The 12,257-nt window shown below is 36.6% G+C and overlaps 1 long non-coding RNA gene across 1 annotated transcript; it reads left to right on the top strand.

The window, feature by feature from the left end:
• The first annotated feature begins 5,704 nt into the window (after nucleotides 1–5,704).
• On the top strand, nucleotides 5,705–12,193 carry LOC110718523. The gene is made up of 3 exons (XR_002510924.1): nucleotides 5,705–6,177; nucleotides 7,267–9,336; nucleotides 11,397–12,193. It is a non-coding gene; the product is annotated as an uncharacterized LOC110718523 (long non-coding RNA).
• The last annotated feature ends 64 nt before the right edge of the window (nucleotides 12,194–12,257 follow it).

The following is a 12,257-nucleotide window of genomic DNA, read 5'->3' as shown; positions in this document are numbered from 1 at the left end:
GGGTATTTTGCTCTCGGTGAGAGGCGGATGGCTCCGCCCAATCGTCCCCCTTCTCAACTGCGTGAGAAAGCCTCGCCTCTTGCAGGCGACTGTTTTTCTCTTCTGTGTCCAAAGAAGCATGGCCAGAAGAGCTAGACTCGGAATCGTCCTCTGACGAGTCCGAAGAGGACGACTCCTCCCCTCTCCCGGAGGGGCCCGCCTCCTCTCCTTTAAAAGGAGCAGGAGAGAATGTAAAATTGTCAACTGTAAAATGGGAAGGGGTCACTTTGACTCCTCCCTCAGAACTGCCGGCTTTCAAGCCGCTTTGTTTCACTTCCACATCTGGCGCCTGGTCAGATGTTTCACTAATCGGCACCCTGTGGGAGGAGCCGTCTGAGTTTGAGATCCTTGCAGTCTTTTTTGTTCTGGCCATCATGCTCTGCATAGACACAGATACAGTCGGACTTTGTATAAAGGGCAAAGATGGGTCCAGAAAAGGGCAGGCGGCACTCCTAGTCCTAGATTCAGCCGTCCCCGGTGACCGGCTGATCACTAACCTAGGTCGTGTCGTGTGCTTCCGTGGTGCCATTTCAAAAAAGAATAAAGTAAAGAGAAAATTAAGAGTAAGAGAACCGACGGTTACCTGAACGAGTGACGATTGATGAAGTTCTGAAAATCCTTTGCAGTCGGCTTGTCAGAGCAGGCGGTAGGCAGAAAGGGTCCAAAATGTCAGAGCAAGTTCAGGGGTCCGAATGTTCTCTCACAAAGTTTTCAACTGTGAAAATGACCGAAGTCAACACTCCTTTATATAGGCGAAGTGAGAAGGCAAAGGGTCACTTCCAGAATTCAAAATTTTGGCGGGAGAATCTCTCGGCCTCTCGCCGAGTGACACCTGTAGCAGGTCGTCGCCTGTTACAGGGCGATACCTGTCACAGGTAACACGTGACCAGTCGCGTGCCACCTGTGAGGGGCAAATGATTAGGGGATTTTTCCCCACCAATCACCATCTGACAAGTGGACCAATCAGGTTCCGCCATGTGTCCGTCACATGGGCCAATAGGAGCCTGCCACGTGTCAAGCAATGATCCGTCCACCATGGACCAATTACGACACGACACGTGTCCTTCCCATGACACCTGGGATAACCGGTCACCTAGGCCCAACTCCCGAGGGAAGCCCAATCAGCCCAAGGTTAACCTAAACCTAGATTGACACGTTTCCCGAGGTTATAAATACCTCCCTTAATCCTCATTAAGGGAGGAGACACGCTAAAAAAGCAGATTACACACATTAAACACTCTCACCTAGAGAGACCCAATCACTTTAATTTCCGCATTAATTACTCCTTAATCAAGTACTAACTTGACCGTCGGAGGCGGATCTCCAATCATCCGGAGCATCCGTTTGTTTTGCAGGTACAGGCGTCCGGTTCCAGTCTCGGAATTGTAACTCTCCCGCAGGACATCAGAAAACCCCGAAACAGGACGCACTTTTCCCATGTGTTGTTTCGGACTAGTGCGTTAATCTCGTACTTTTAGGAGCTTCTTCAGTTGTGGTAGGAACAGATTCAGAATAGATGGCTGCATTGTATGCCCTGGCTGTCTGAGTAAGGTTTCCCTCACTTGGTCTGTCAACTGGATATTTTGACCGTTGTGCTTTGAAATCAGGATCATATCTCTTAAGTGGGACACCCCTAGTGCTTCGGTAAGGAAGATTATACTTCCCAGATTGTTCTTCATTTGGCATTTCAGGAGAGACAGGGGAGTTTCCTGATGTCACACTTCTTTCAAGAGAATCATCAGGATCAGGAGAAATATCAGAAGTGTTATGAGAGGAAATACCAGATGGAGTACATACCTCTCTTTCAGGATTCTCAGACAAGGTGATAGGATCACTAGGCATAGTATCAAAAGTGTTGTTGAACTGTATTATGTTATGAGTCGTCTCTGTGGTTTTGCCTACTTGTTCTTTCGGATTAGGATTAGTCAACTCAGGGTAAACTAACCAGCTTAGATCATCACTCAAACTCTCCCCCTGAAATCTAAGATGGGAGTAATAGTATTCAGTTTCAACAAAGTCACAATCCATGGTTACATAAAACCGGTTTGTGATTGGATCAAAACATCGGTATCCCTTTTGGTTCACCCTATATCCCACAAACACACATTTAACTGCTCGAGGTTCTAACTTATTCCTACTGCGTTTGGGCAAATGAACATAGATAACACGTCCAAAGATCCGGGGAGGCAGAGAATGGGAAATGGGCACATTTGTATGGTTTTTGAGAGTATCAAGTGGAGTGGCAAAGTTTAGGCTTTTTGTGGGAAGGCGATTGGTTAGGTAATTCGCTGTAGCAATTGCTTCGGGCCAAAAATGAGCAGGAACACATGAGTCAAACATCATGGCTCGAGTCATTTCCAAGAGGGTTCAGTTCTTTCTTTCAGCTACTCCATTTTGTTGTGGAGTATCAGGACAGGTAGTTTGATGTATGAGACCATGGGTGTTTATGAAAGAGTCTAAGTCCAGATTTCTGTATTCTCCCCCATTATCGGATCTAAGGATGCGTATTTGTGTTTGGAATTGTGTTTAGGCCATATTATAAAAGGACACAAATACATCATGCACATCAGACTTATTTTTCAGAAAATGTACCCAACTCATCCTAGTGCAATCATCAATAAAGTGACATAATATAAGAAACCATGATTATTAAATTCTGGGGCTGGTCCCCAAACGTCAAAATGGATCAATATAAAGGGAGTTTCAGTTTTACTACTACTTCTAGGATAAACATGTTTATGACTTTTGGCCATAATACATGACTCACAATCAAAAGAAATATTTGAACTAGCAAGGGAAGGGAAAAGTTTCTTTAAGTACCCTAAAGACGGATGACCTAATCGCTGATGCCACATCCATAGTTGATGTTCAACCGATCCACGAACAAGCGTTGGGCTACCCTGTTGAGACATTCGATCGACATAATACAATCCATCTTCTTCGGTACCATGCCCAATGATCTTCCCTGTTTGAGAATCCTGCACAATACACCCAGTAGAATCCATTAGAATGGTACAGTTTAGATCTTTGGTCAATTGGCTAACAGAAAGCAATTTGTGAGACAACTGAGGAATAAATAGGCAATTTGGGAGTTTAATATTGTCAGTGATATCAATAGTGCCAGAGCCTTTTGTTTCAATTTTTTCACCATTAGCTGTTTGAATGTGAGTTTTTGTGGGTTTGTTCAAGGTTCTAAAATCATATTTATCAAAAGACATGGTATCTGTAGCCCCACAATCCAATACCCACTTCTTATCTTTATGAGAAATACCCATAAGACCAATGGACTGACTTTTATTGTTATAAGAAAAAGAGAGATTTGTTGTGGGCTTATTATAAGTGGGCTTTGTCTCACAAATATTATGAGGTATGGTTTGGACTTTTGTTTCACAATTATTCAAATGCACGGTATTAAAAGAGGAATTGGAAAGGTTACTTTTCATACCTCCTTCATTCATTCTAGAAATATCCAAACCTATTTCCATTTTCTAAGGTGAAGCGGTGGCCATCATGGCACCACCTTCTTTGTCACCATTTTATGTGGTGTCTCCTGCACTATACGTCGCCTTGCTTGGTCAGAGCTGCTGACTTTCTCCCCCTTTCTTCTTTTTTTCTGTCCACCAGTCTGGGTATCCTCGTGCCTCCACAGTGAGTACACCGGAGATGTGCTTTATCATCGTCCCGCCGGAATCGGGGTTTCTCCATTCTTCCCTTGGTCGCAAGACCGCTGCCAATTCCCGATGAGTCACTTGATGATGGATTCTCGGTTTTCATGATTCCTCGGCGTGATATCTCCCGCCGGATACTTGCATATGCCTCTTCAACTGTGGGTAACGGATCCATGTGAAGGAGATCCCTTCGATCTTTGTACAGGGTTTCATTCAAACCTGCCAAAAACTGGTATAGTCTGTTTTGTTGAATTAATTTGTTATAACACTGTTTTAGCTTCTGGGCATACCATCGGATTGGGCTGCCTTCGGTCTATTTCCTTCCAAATCGAGGTAAGCTTGCTGTAATACGCCTCAATTTGGTATGTGCCTTGCTAAATTTTGTTTGCCTTGGTTGTAAGATCGAAGATCTGTAGTCCATCCCTTCCGCTGCCATACATAGTTTCGATTGCTTTCCATAACTCCCTGGCAGTTGGGTAGTCTAGGAATTGGTTTTGTAAGTCTGAATCAATATTTTCAATGATCCAGGAGATAACAATGGAGTCACGTTGTGTCCACTTAGTGTATTCTGGGTCCTCCGGAGACGGTGGGGAGGCAGTGATGTGGCTGAGCCTACGTTGCCATCCGATCCCCAGATGCATTAGTTTAGACCACTTCGTGTAATTTCCATGGTTTAATTTTTCGGAGATTTGAAAGGATTAATTTGTGGCTTCAATGGCTGGTTTATTGGTGTTTAACTGTGAAAACAGTTGCAGTACTTCCTCCATTGTAACCGGTTTCGAGACAATAGACTGATTTTTGGTTGACATGGTAGATGATGATGTCGAAGTTCTTCCGGTCACCGGAAAACGAACCTGGCTCTGATACCAAATTAACGATTAAGAATTGATTTTTGGTTTAAGGGTTTTTTCTTTATTGTGTGTATATTTGATCGACTGGTTTACAGTGTAATCCCCCGTATTTTCTTAGTAAATAATAATTATATATATTTTTATGTATACGACTATTTTAATAATTTTATATTTATACAATGATTTTATATTTATACAAAAAAATTTTGGGAAGATTTCAGAAAATAAAAACAAGAATCTTTTTAGAACCCATAATTCCATTTTAATTAAGTAATTGACTCCATATTTCCCTATTCACATTTTTTTTAAAGGAAACTTGCTCCTTATTTCCCCTTCTCAAAACCCTCATATATGGCATTTACTGCTTCCCCTTATTACTCCTTCACTACCTCCCTCATTCTCCTTTCACGACTCACAAGCAAAAAAAAAAAAAATTGCTGCTTCCTTTGTTGCGCTGCTGCTGCCTCAGCCGGAACCCACCACCACCGCAGTGCCGCCGGCGACCCTCGCCGCTGCCCTCAGCCCTACTGCCGCCGCCGGTTTCCTCTACTTCCCCCTCTCTTCTATTTTCCTTTCTTTTCTTGTTTAAATTACTTTAAAGCTTTATTTTTATACGAATTTCTTTACGATTTATAATTATCATGGTTTGATTATGTTATGAGTTATAAAAGATTGTAACTTTATGGATTATACTTTATTAAAAGTATGGGATTAAATTTCAGATTTTATTTATGCGTTAATTGGGGTTTTAAATGTTGATTTTCATGGTTTTAGGGCTTAAAAACGTGTTGCTAAAGTTGTTTAATTTGAGCATGATTTTGTTGTGATTTTGCTATGATTATGATGATGTTTAATTCAACAGCAAGTTCTTAATTTTTCGTAACTAATTTCTGAATTTCCGTTCGAAAACTTTCTTAATCACGTTTTAATCGCGTTTTGACTGTAACTCGTCTGATTTTCGCAAAACAATAGTGTTTTTCGTGTGTAAACGATGCTCTAATTAAAACTCACTACCTATGGTAGTGAGCACCACCCTCTCGTGGCCAAATTCAGCTTCTAAGTATGGTTTTTGTGCAGTTTTTTATTTTTATCGAAGGTTTAATTGAGTTTTTATGAAACTAATTAAATTATAATAATATATTTCAAGTTTAGATTGTTGTATTCATACACTTTATTATTAAATTAAATTTTCAGATTTTAATCTTAACTTTAAATAGCTTTAAGTCATGGTTTTATGATGGGTTTTCAAGTTCTCAACATACTAACGTACTATATGATAATTGTTTCAAGTGAAAATGTTTGCGAGATTGTTTTACATGCTTAAAACGAATTTTCAGATTTATTACATCACTTTAAAGTTGCTGAAATTTTTGCTATAAGCCATATTTTTGTGATTTAAGCATATAAACTCATAGTTCAAGTACTAAATTATTGACTTTGGCTATTGGGAATAATTTAAGAACATTATTTCAATGATTTAAAGGATTTTAAAATAGTTTAGTATTGTTGTAATATATGTTGCTTGGGTATTAATTGAGCTATTGTTGTTCTGTCTAGGAGAGGATTTCGTAGAGGGTGACTTCTAGCCTTAAAGTGGCCAATCAATTTGTGTACTCAAGGTACGTACAAGTATACGAAGAACCTTGACTTTAGAAGCATGTTTAAGGACTTGGAAAGACCTAGAATCATGTTAGGAGACTTGTGGATTGGTTGAAATTGTTTGGTAATAAGTTGATTGTTGATAAATGTGATGATTGCTTTAATTCATGTATGAGAAATTGCATTGATGTTTCTTATTGAGCATTATTCATGCAATATTTTGCAAAGAGAGCTTAGAAGCAAAGCTACAAGTATATATATATGGAATGAATTGTTTTAACTACTTATTCAATTGTATTGAATTGGAATGAGTAAAGAAAGAGTTAAAGTCTTATAAGACATGATTGTGGATTTGAGGTGGCTTATGCACTTAAGGTGTTTATACACCGAGGTATGTAGTTAAAGGATACAATAATAAATGTTGTTTGTCACTAATAAATTAAGAATTGAATTGGAAACTTGAATGATTAGTATGATTGATGTATGATTGGTTGTGTTGATTGCATGCGAGTCATCACCTAATCTAAATTGGTAAATCACGTAAAGTGCAAGAAGGAGAAGCAATAAAACTCTGGATTTGTGCACATCTAGAGTAATGACAAACATGGGTTGGGGTTCACGGGGTATTAGCCGTGCACTTTTCAGAGGCCGTCTGATCTACGAGTCTCTTGTTCTAAATTCTTTTAAAATTATAATGAGTTAGATGAGATCTCATACTAGCTATGGCCACGGAGTCGCGCGTCTGCCATTGGATGTTTGTTAATGTCTTCCGAAAGGAGGCATAGGATTTTCTTATTTATTGTTCCGGAATGGAGCACAGGGGGACAACCCGGTCTATTGCTTAATCCAATCAATTAATGAAGTGGTCAATGCTACTTAAATAAAAACCTTGTAATAAGTAACAATTGAATCATGTGTTCGAGTCAATGTTTATATTGAGTGTATGGAATGCTTGTTAGTATCATGCTAAGGCTCTTTACTGTGTTTCATAGCTTGTATGTACTCAGCGTTGCTGATGACGTGCTTTTGTGTGTTTCTCTTGGTCATGGCCTTCGCCTTCAATGACCCTGTAATGATCCAATTCTTACACTTGTAAAATTGGGGAGTAGATTAACCACAGGTTTTTGCATAAACTGATTTGCATAAACTGATTTGCATCAGGGTGATGGGATTTGAGTGGAGCGTTGGTTATTCACTTAGCTTATTTTATATCATAAATCGAATTTTATTTTGGTTCTAATTCCATTTACTTTCTATTTTACTGGGTTTGAATAAGAGCCGTTATGGTTCCAACTTGTAAGTCTAAATTTGGTTTTGATTATTAGTTTTGAAACTTACATTTTCTTTTAAAACTAAATTAGTTTTCCGCTGCTGACTTCTGAAACTAGCCTTAACGTTTTAACACGTGGCTGTAGCACACCAGTAATTCTCTCGCAGGTTATTAAAAGTATTTACAGGTTACTACAAGTTATTACAGGTTAAAACAGGTTTTGAAGAGAGAATTATTGGGGTGTTACAAAGTGTGGTGTTACATACAAGGACATTTATACACTAATGCTTGCCAAATTAGCAGCCTATAATCACTCCTAAATTAGGGAATGATTTGATACAATAAACTAATTATAGAAGGTAAAAATTCTAATTACAAAAAATATTCACAGAATATTCTAACAGTCTAGACCATTATTTTTCCCTACTATAAACACATCTAAGGTTTGCAGATTTGTCAATTCCCCAAACTTGGGCGGCAGATCAATGAGTTTCTCCCCAGCACCTCAAACGACGCATTTCATGAAAATTTGCTGGTAATTCTCGGATGCTAGAGTACCGAAGGTCCAAAGTCTGCAAGAACTGCAAGTTTATAATGCACTCAGGAATAGATTTAAAGAGACCAAGTCTGAGGAACCTCAAGTGTTTAAGACAACTTGTACAGTTTACGATTGACAGATCCAAGACCTGCAAGGCCCTCTAGTCTCCTAAAATTTCACCGACTTCTGGAATATTTATAAGCTCGGATGATTTGGTTTGGAGAAAAAGAAGAGTCTTCAATTTCCGTCGAGAAAAAAGCAACCATGATGGAGCTTAGCATGTCCAAAAATTTCCTTTCTCGCACCATCTACCAAACCATACTCATATCCTACCAAAAATGTTTCTTAAAACACTTATTGAATGTTTCTCTTGATCCCCAAGAATCCCATGGTACTTCATCAGCTAAACCTTGAACTTCCCAAAGCAAATTCAATTCTACTCTATCAAATCTGTAATCAAGGGGAAATAATGAAGAGTAGTTCAATAGCTGTTGTTCAGGTTTAGAGAGTTGTTGCATCAAGTCCACTGCTAATAGAATACAGCTTACTGGATATTCGACGCTTGTGAGTAGATTATCATTGAAATACTGCCATTTCTGGAGTGAAATTTCACAAGAAAGGATTGAAGCTATGAGAGTTATGACACGGCGATTATTGGCACACTTGTTAAATGAACAAAACTTAATGAGCAAATAACTCCAGGTGTACGGTCGTGGAGTAGTACCACTACTTTCTTTGTTATAGATCCAAACTAATTAGAAGTTGGGCCTTCCAGCCCAATCATTTAAGTAGGTTGTTTTTATCATTGATTGGGCTGGCTCAACTTAGGCCCATAGTACTCATTAAGGACATGAAAAGTAATTACATTGGTAAGTACTGCAACTTTGTCATAATCATGGTTAGAAAATAAAAAATTTGGTCCAAACTCCAAGCGTTTGATTAATTCACCAAAAAAAAAATGCTCTGAATTAAAACCAAAATTAATTAAAAAGTACTCGTTTTTAATTAAATATACATATATTATACGTGGGCCAATGCAGCATTAAAACGTTAATTATTAATGCCTACACCCCCTAACCACCAATTTACCTCCCTCCTAATTAAAGTCTCCCCAAAAAAAAATACAGATTATATATATCGTCATTGTTATTTTCTAAAAATCTTCAATTTATGATTTCTCTATCCAAAAACCATCATCCTTTATTTTCTCTCTCCAAAAAATTTCTTATATCCATTTTCTCTTTCCAAAAACTTTCATCCTTACTTTTCTCTCTCTAAAAACCTTCATATTTTCCATCATAGAAGCTTAATCATCATCTATTCATGTCACTTCTTATGGAAGCTTCATTGTTGACACAAATCTTTGATGAGGTACTAATTTCTCTCTCTTTTTTTCATTTCAATGATTTGATAGTTGTTAAATATTTATTTGATTACAGTAATTTTTTTTCCCAAATTGATTGTCAAATCATAGAAAAAAAATTAATTTATTGGTTGAACTATATCAATATTTGATGTACTCTTGTGTTGAATTGAATTAGTTTATGGTGTGTTATTATATTATATAATTATAAGACCTAAATAATTGAGAACATAGTGGTATTGTCCTAATTTTCTGAATAGTTTGATCTATTTTGTCAAATTATTAAGATGTAAATTTAGTTTAGTATGGAAAAAAATAATTGTTGAAGAATGTTCACTTTCGTTATGATAGATGTTCATTAACGTATTAGTAAATGTTCATTCGCATATTAATATAAGAGCATTAAATTTCTGATATATGATCATATTATTGTCATCTTCATCAAATTTTTTCTCTAATATTAAAGATTATGAGTAAGAGTTTGTGACTTAGCTTCTTATACATTTTTGTGAAGTAATTCTTATAATTGTCGTTGAACTATGTTATTGTTTGATATTCTCTAATTTTGTGTTACGGCGTGATTATATATTATTAGTTATTGACCTAAAATTTAAAAATTGTGTACAATTTGTTCTTGTTCTTACGATTGTTATGAGTAATAATGGAAATTTCTTTTTTATATCATCCATTCTCATATTGATAAATGATCATTATGATCTATATATATGTTCATTCACATATTAATTGATGACCATTCGAATTTTGATAAGTTTTCATTTGAATTGTTATATATGTACATTCTCATATTGAAAAATAGTCATTTAGATTGATAGATTTATATGCACGTTCATGCTCATGGGTCTCATTTGGATATTGATACTCATGCATGTAAATTGTTTATTGATAGTTGCTTATTCAAATATTAATACATAAGTTGTTCATCCTTGCTTGGATATATGTATATTCACATATTTATATAATGCTCATATGTAAAAATTATAAGAAATTATGAAATTATTTGCCAGTGAAAATTGAATATAGAGTATAATTGTGCTAATTTTCTCAATTAGTTTAGCTTTTGTAGAATTATTGAGATTTGAATTAGTTTATGGTGAAAATGACTTTTGGATAAATGTTTATTTTCATTTTGATAGATGTTCATTATGATATTAGTATATGCTCATTCACATTCTTATTACCTTAGATCAGATCAACTAGGGTCTAGTCTTGAGAGAAAACTACCCTAGTTGTGTTTATGAAATTCAGATATATATTAATGAATGTATAATGGGATTTAAATAAACGTTCATTTAGATTTAAATATGTATATGTTCATTCTCATATTGAAAATATTCACATAAACTATAATACTCCCTCCGTCCACAATTATTTGCAACATTTGCCATAAATGGGCGCTCTCTATTATGTGCAACAAATTTTTTTCTTTCCTCTTTTAGTAAATTTTAAAGAGTAAAAAGACCACCTTACCCTTACTTTTATTTTTAAACTTTGTTTAACATTTTTTAATTACACTCACTTTCCTTTTTCCCACTCATAAAAGGGACCCCTTAATTTTTCACCTTTTTCCCACTCACTTTAACCCACCCAAAAACAAAAAAATAAGGGACCACTTCTTTCCCTCCTTTTTCCCACTTAATTAAACTCACCCAAACTTAATTAAACTCCACTAAAAATTTTGCCTAGGAGTCCGCAAAAAGGACGTTTGATGCATATAATTGTGGGCGGAGAGAGTAATACATGTTCAACTTCATATTAAATTAATATATACATACATTTTAACTCTAATAGTGATAGATGATTATTCTAATATTAATATATAAATATTCATTTGGATACGTTTATTCACACATATATTAATGTTCATTCGTCGTAAAAAATGAATTATTATATTACTTTATAGTGTGTTTATTTTCGAATTCGTAATTGTTATTCATTCATAAATGTTCAATTTTGAATCCTTAGATTTCACATACTTTTGTTTGGAATGTGTTCATGGTTGTTCTTATTTTTATTTTGTATTTTGAAAATCGTGATCTCTTATTGATAGTCAAGTAAGGAAGTTGAAGGCGACAAATATATTGTGCTTGTTTAGGGGATTTTTCCCGCCACGTGGGCCAATCATCACCTGCCACGTGTCAGCCACGTGGACCAATCAGGGACTGCCACGTGTCATACTCCTGGAGGTCCAGCATGGACCAATTGCGCCACGCCACGTGGCTCACTATCTGCCAACCTGGAAAACGACCAACATGGCCCGAATCCCGAGGCAAGCCCAATCAGTCCTAGGTTTACCATTTAACCTAGTATTGGGCGCGTACTTTGAGGCTATAAATACAGTAATTAGCCTTCATTAAACACATTCAAAATTAATTACTCTCACCAAGAGAAGCCTAAACACACGTGCATACTAATCGCTAGACCAGACTTAGCATTATTTGCACTCTCCGATCACTCCTCCCTTCCGAGGAACCAGATCACCCTCTTTACTTTTCGCACCTTTTACTCCACACACAAGTACTAACTTGATCGTCGGAGGCGGAGCTCCCACCACCCGGAGTCTCTGTTGTTTTGCAGGTACAGGCGCACGGATTCAGTCCCGGAATTGTAACTCTCTCGCAGGACATCAAAAAACCCCGAAACAGTGCTCATCGGATTATCTTTTTCATGAAAAACACACAAATATCATATGATTAGAGGTGCAATAAGGAGGATATATCTACATAGACACTTTATTTGTACCAAATGTAACAATAAATAATGTTCATTTAACAAGACACGTATGTACATTTAGGATTTAATTGATCACTTTAATGTTTATGAAACAATTATATGAAATAGAATATAAATGTGTTATTATTGTAATTAAATTAAATTTTTTTTATAATAATTGAATTATTTTTTAACAATG

This window comes from Chenopodium quinoa, unplaced genomic scaffold, assembly GCF_001683475.1.
Source record: "Chenopodium quinoa cultivar QQ74 unplaced genomic scaffold, ASM168347v1, whole genome shotgun sequence".
Classification (NCBI taxonomy): domain Eukaryota; kingdom Viridiplantae; phylum Streptophyta; class Magnoliopsida; order Caryophyllales; family Amaranthaceae; genus Chenopodium; species Chenopodium quinoa.
Note: the sequence above shows the minus strand (reverse complement) of the source record. Positions and strands in the feature narration are given on the sequence as shown.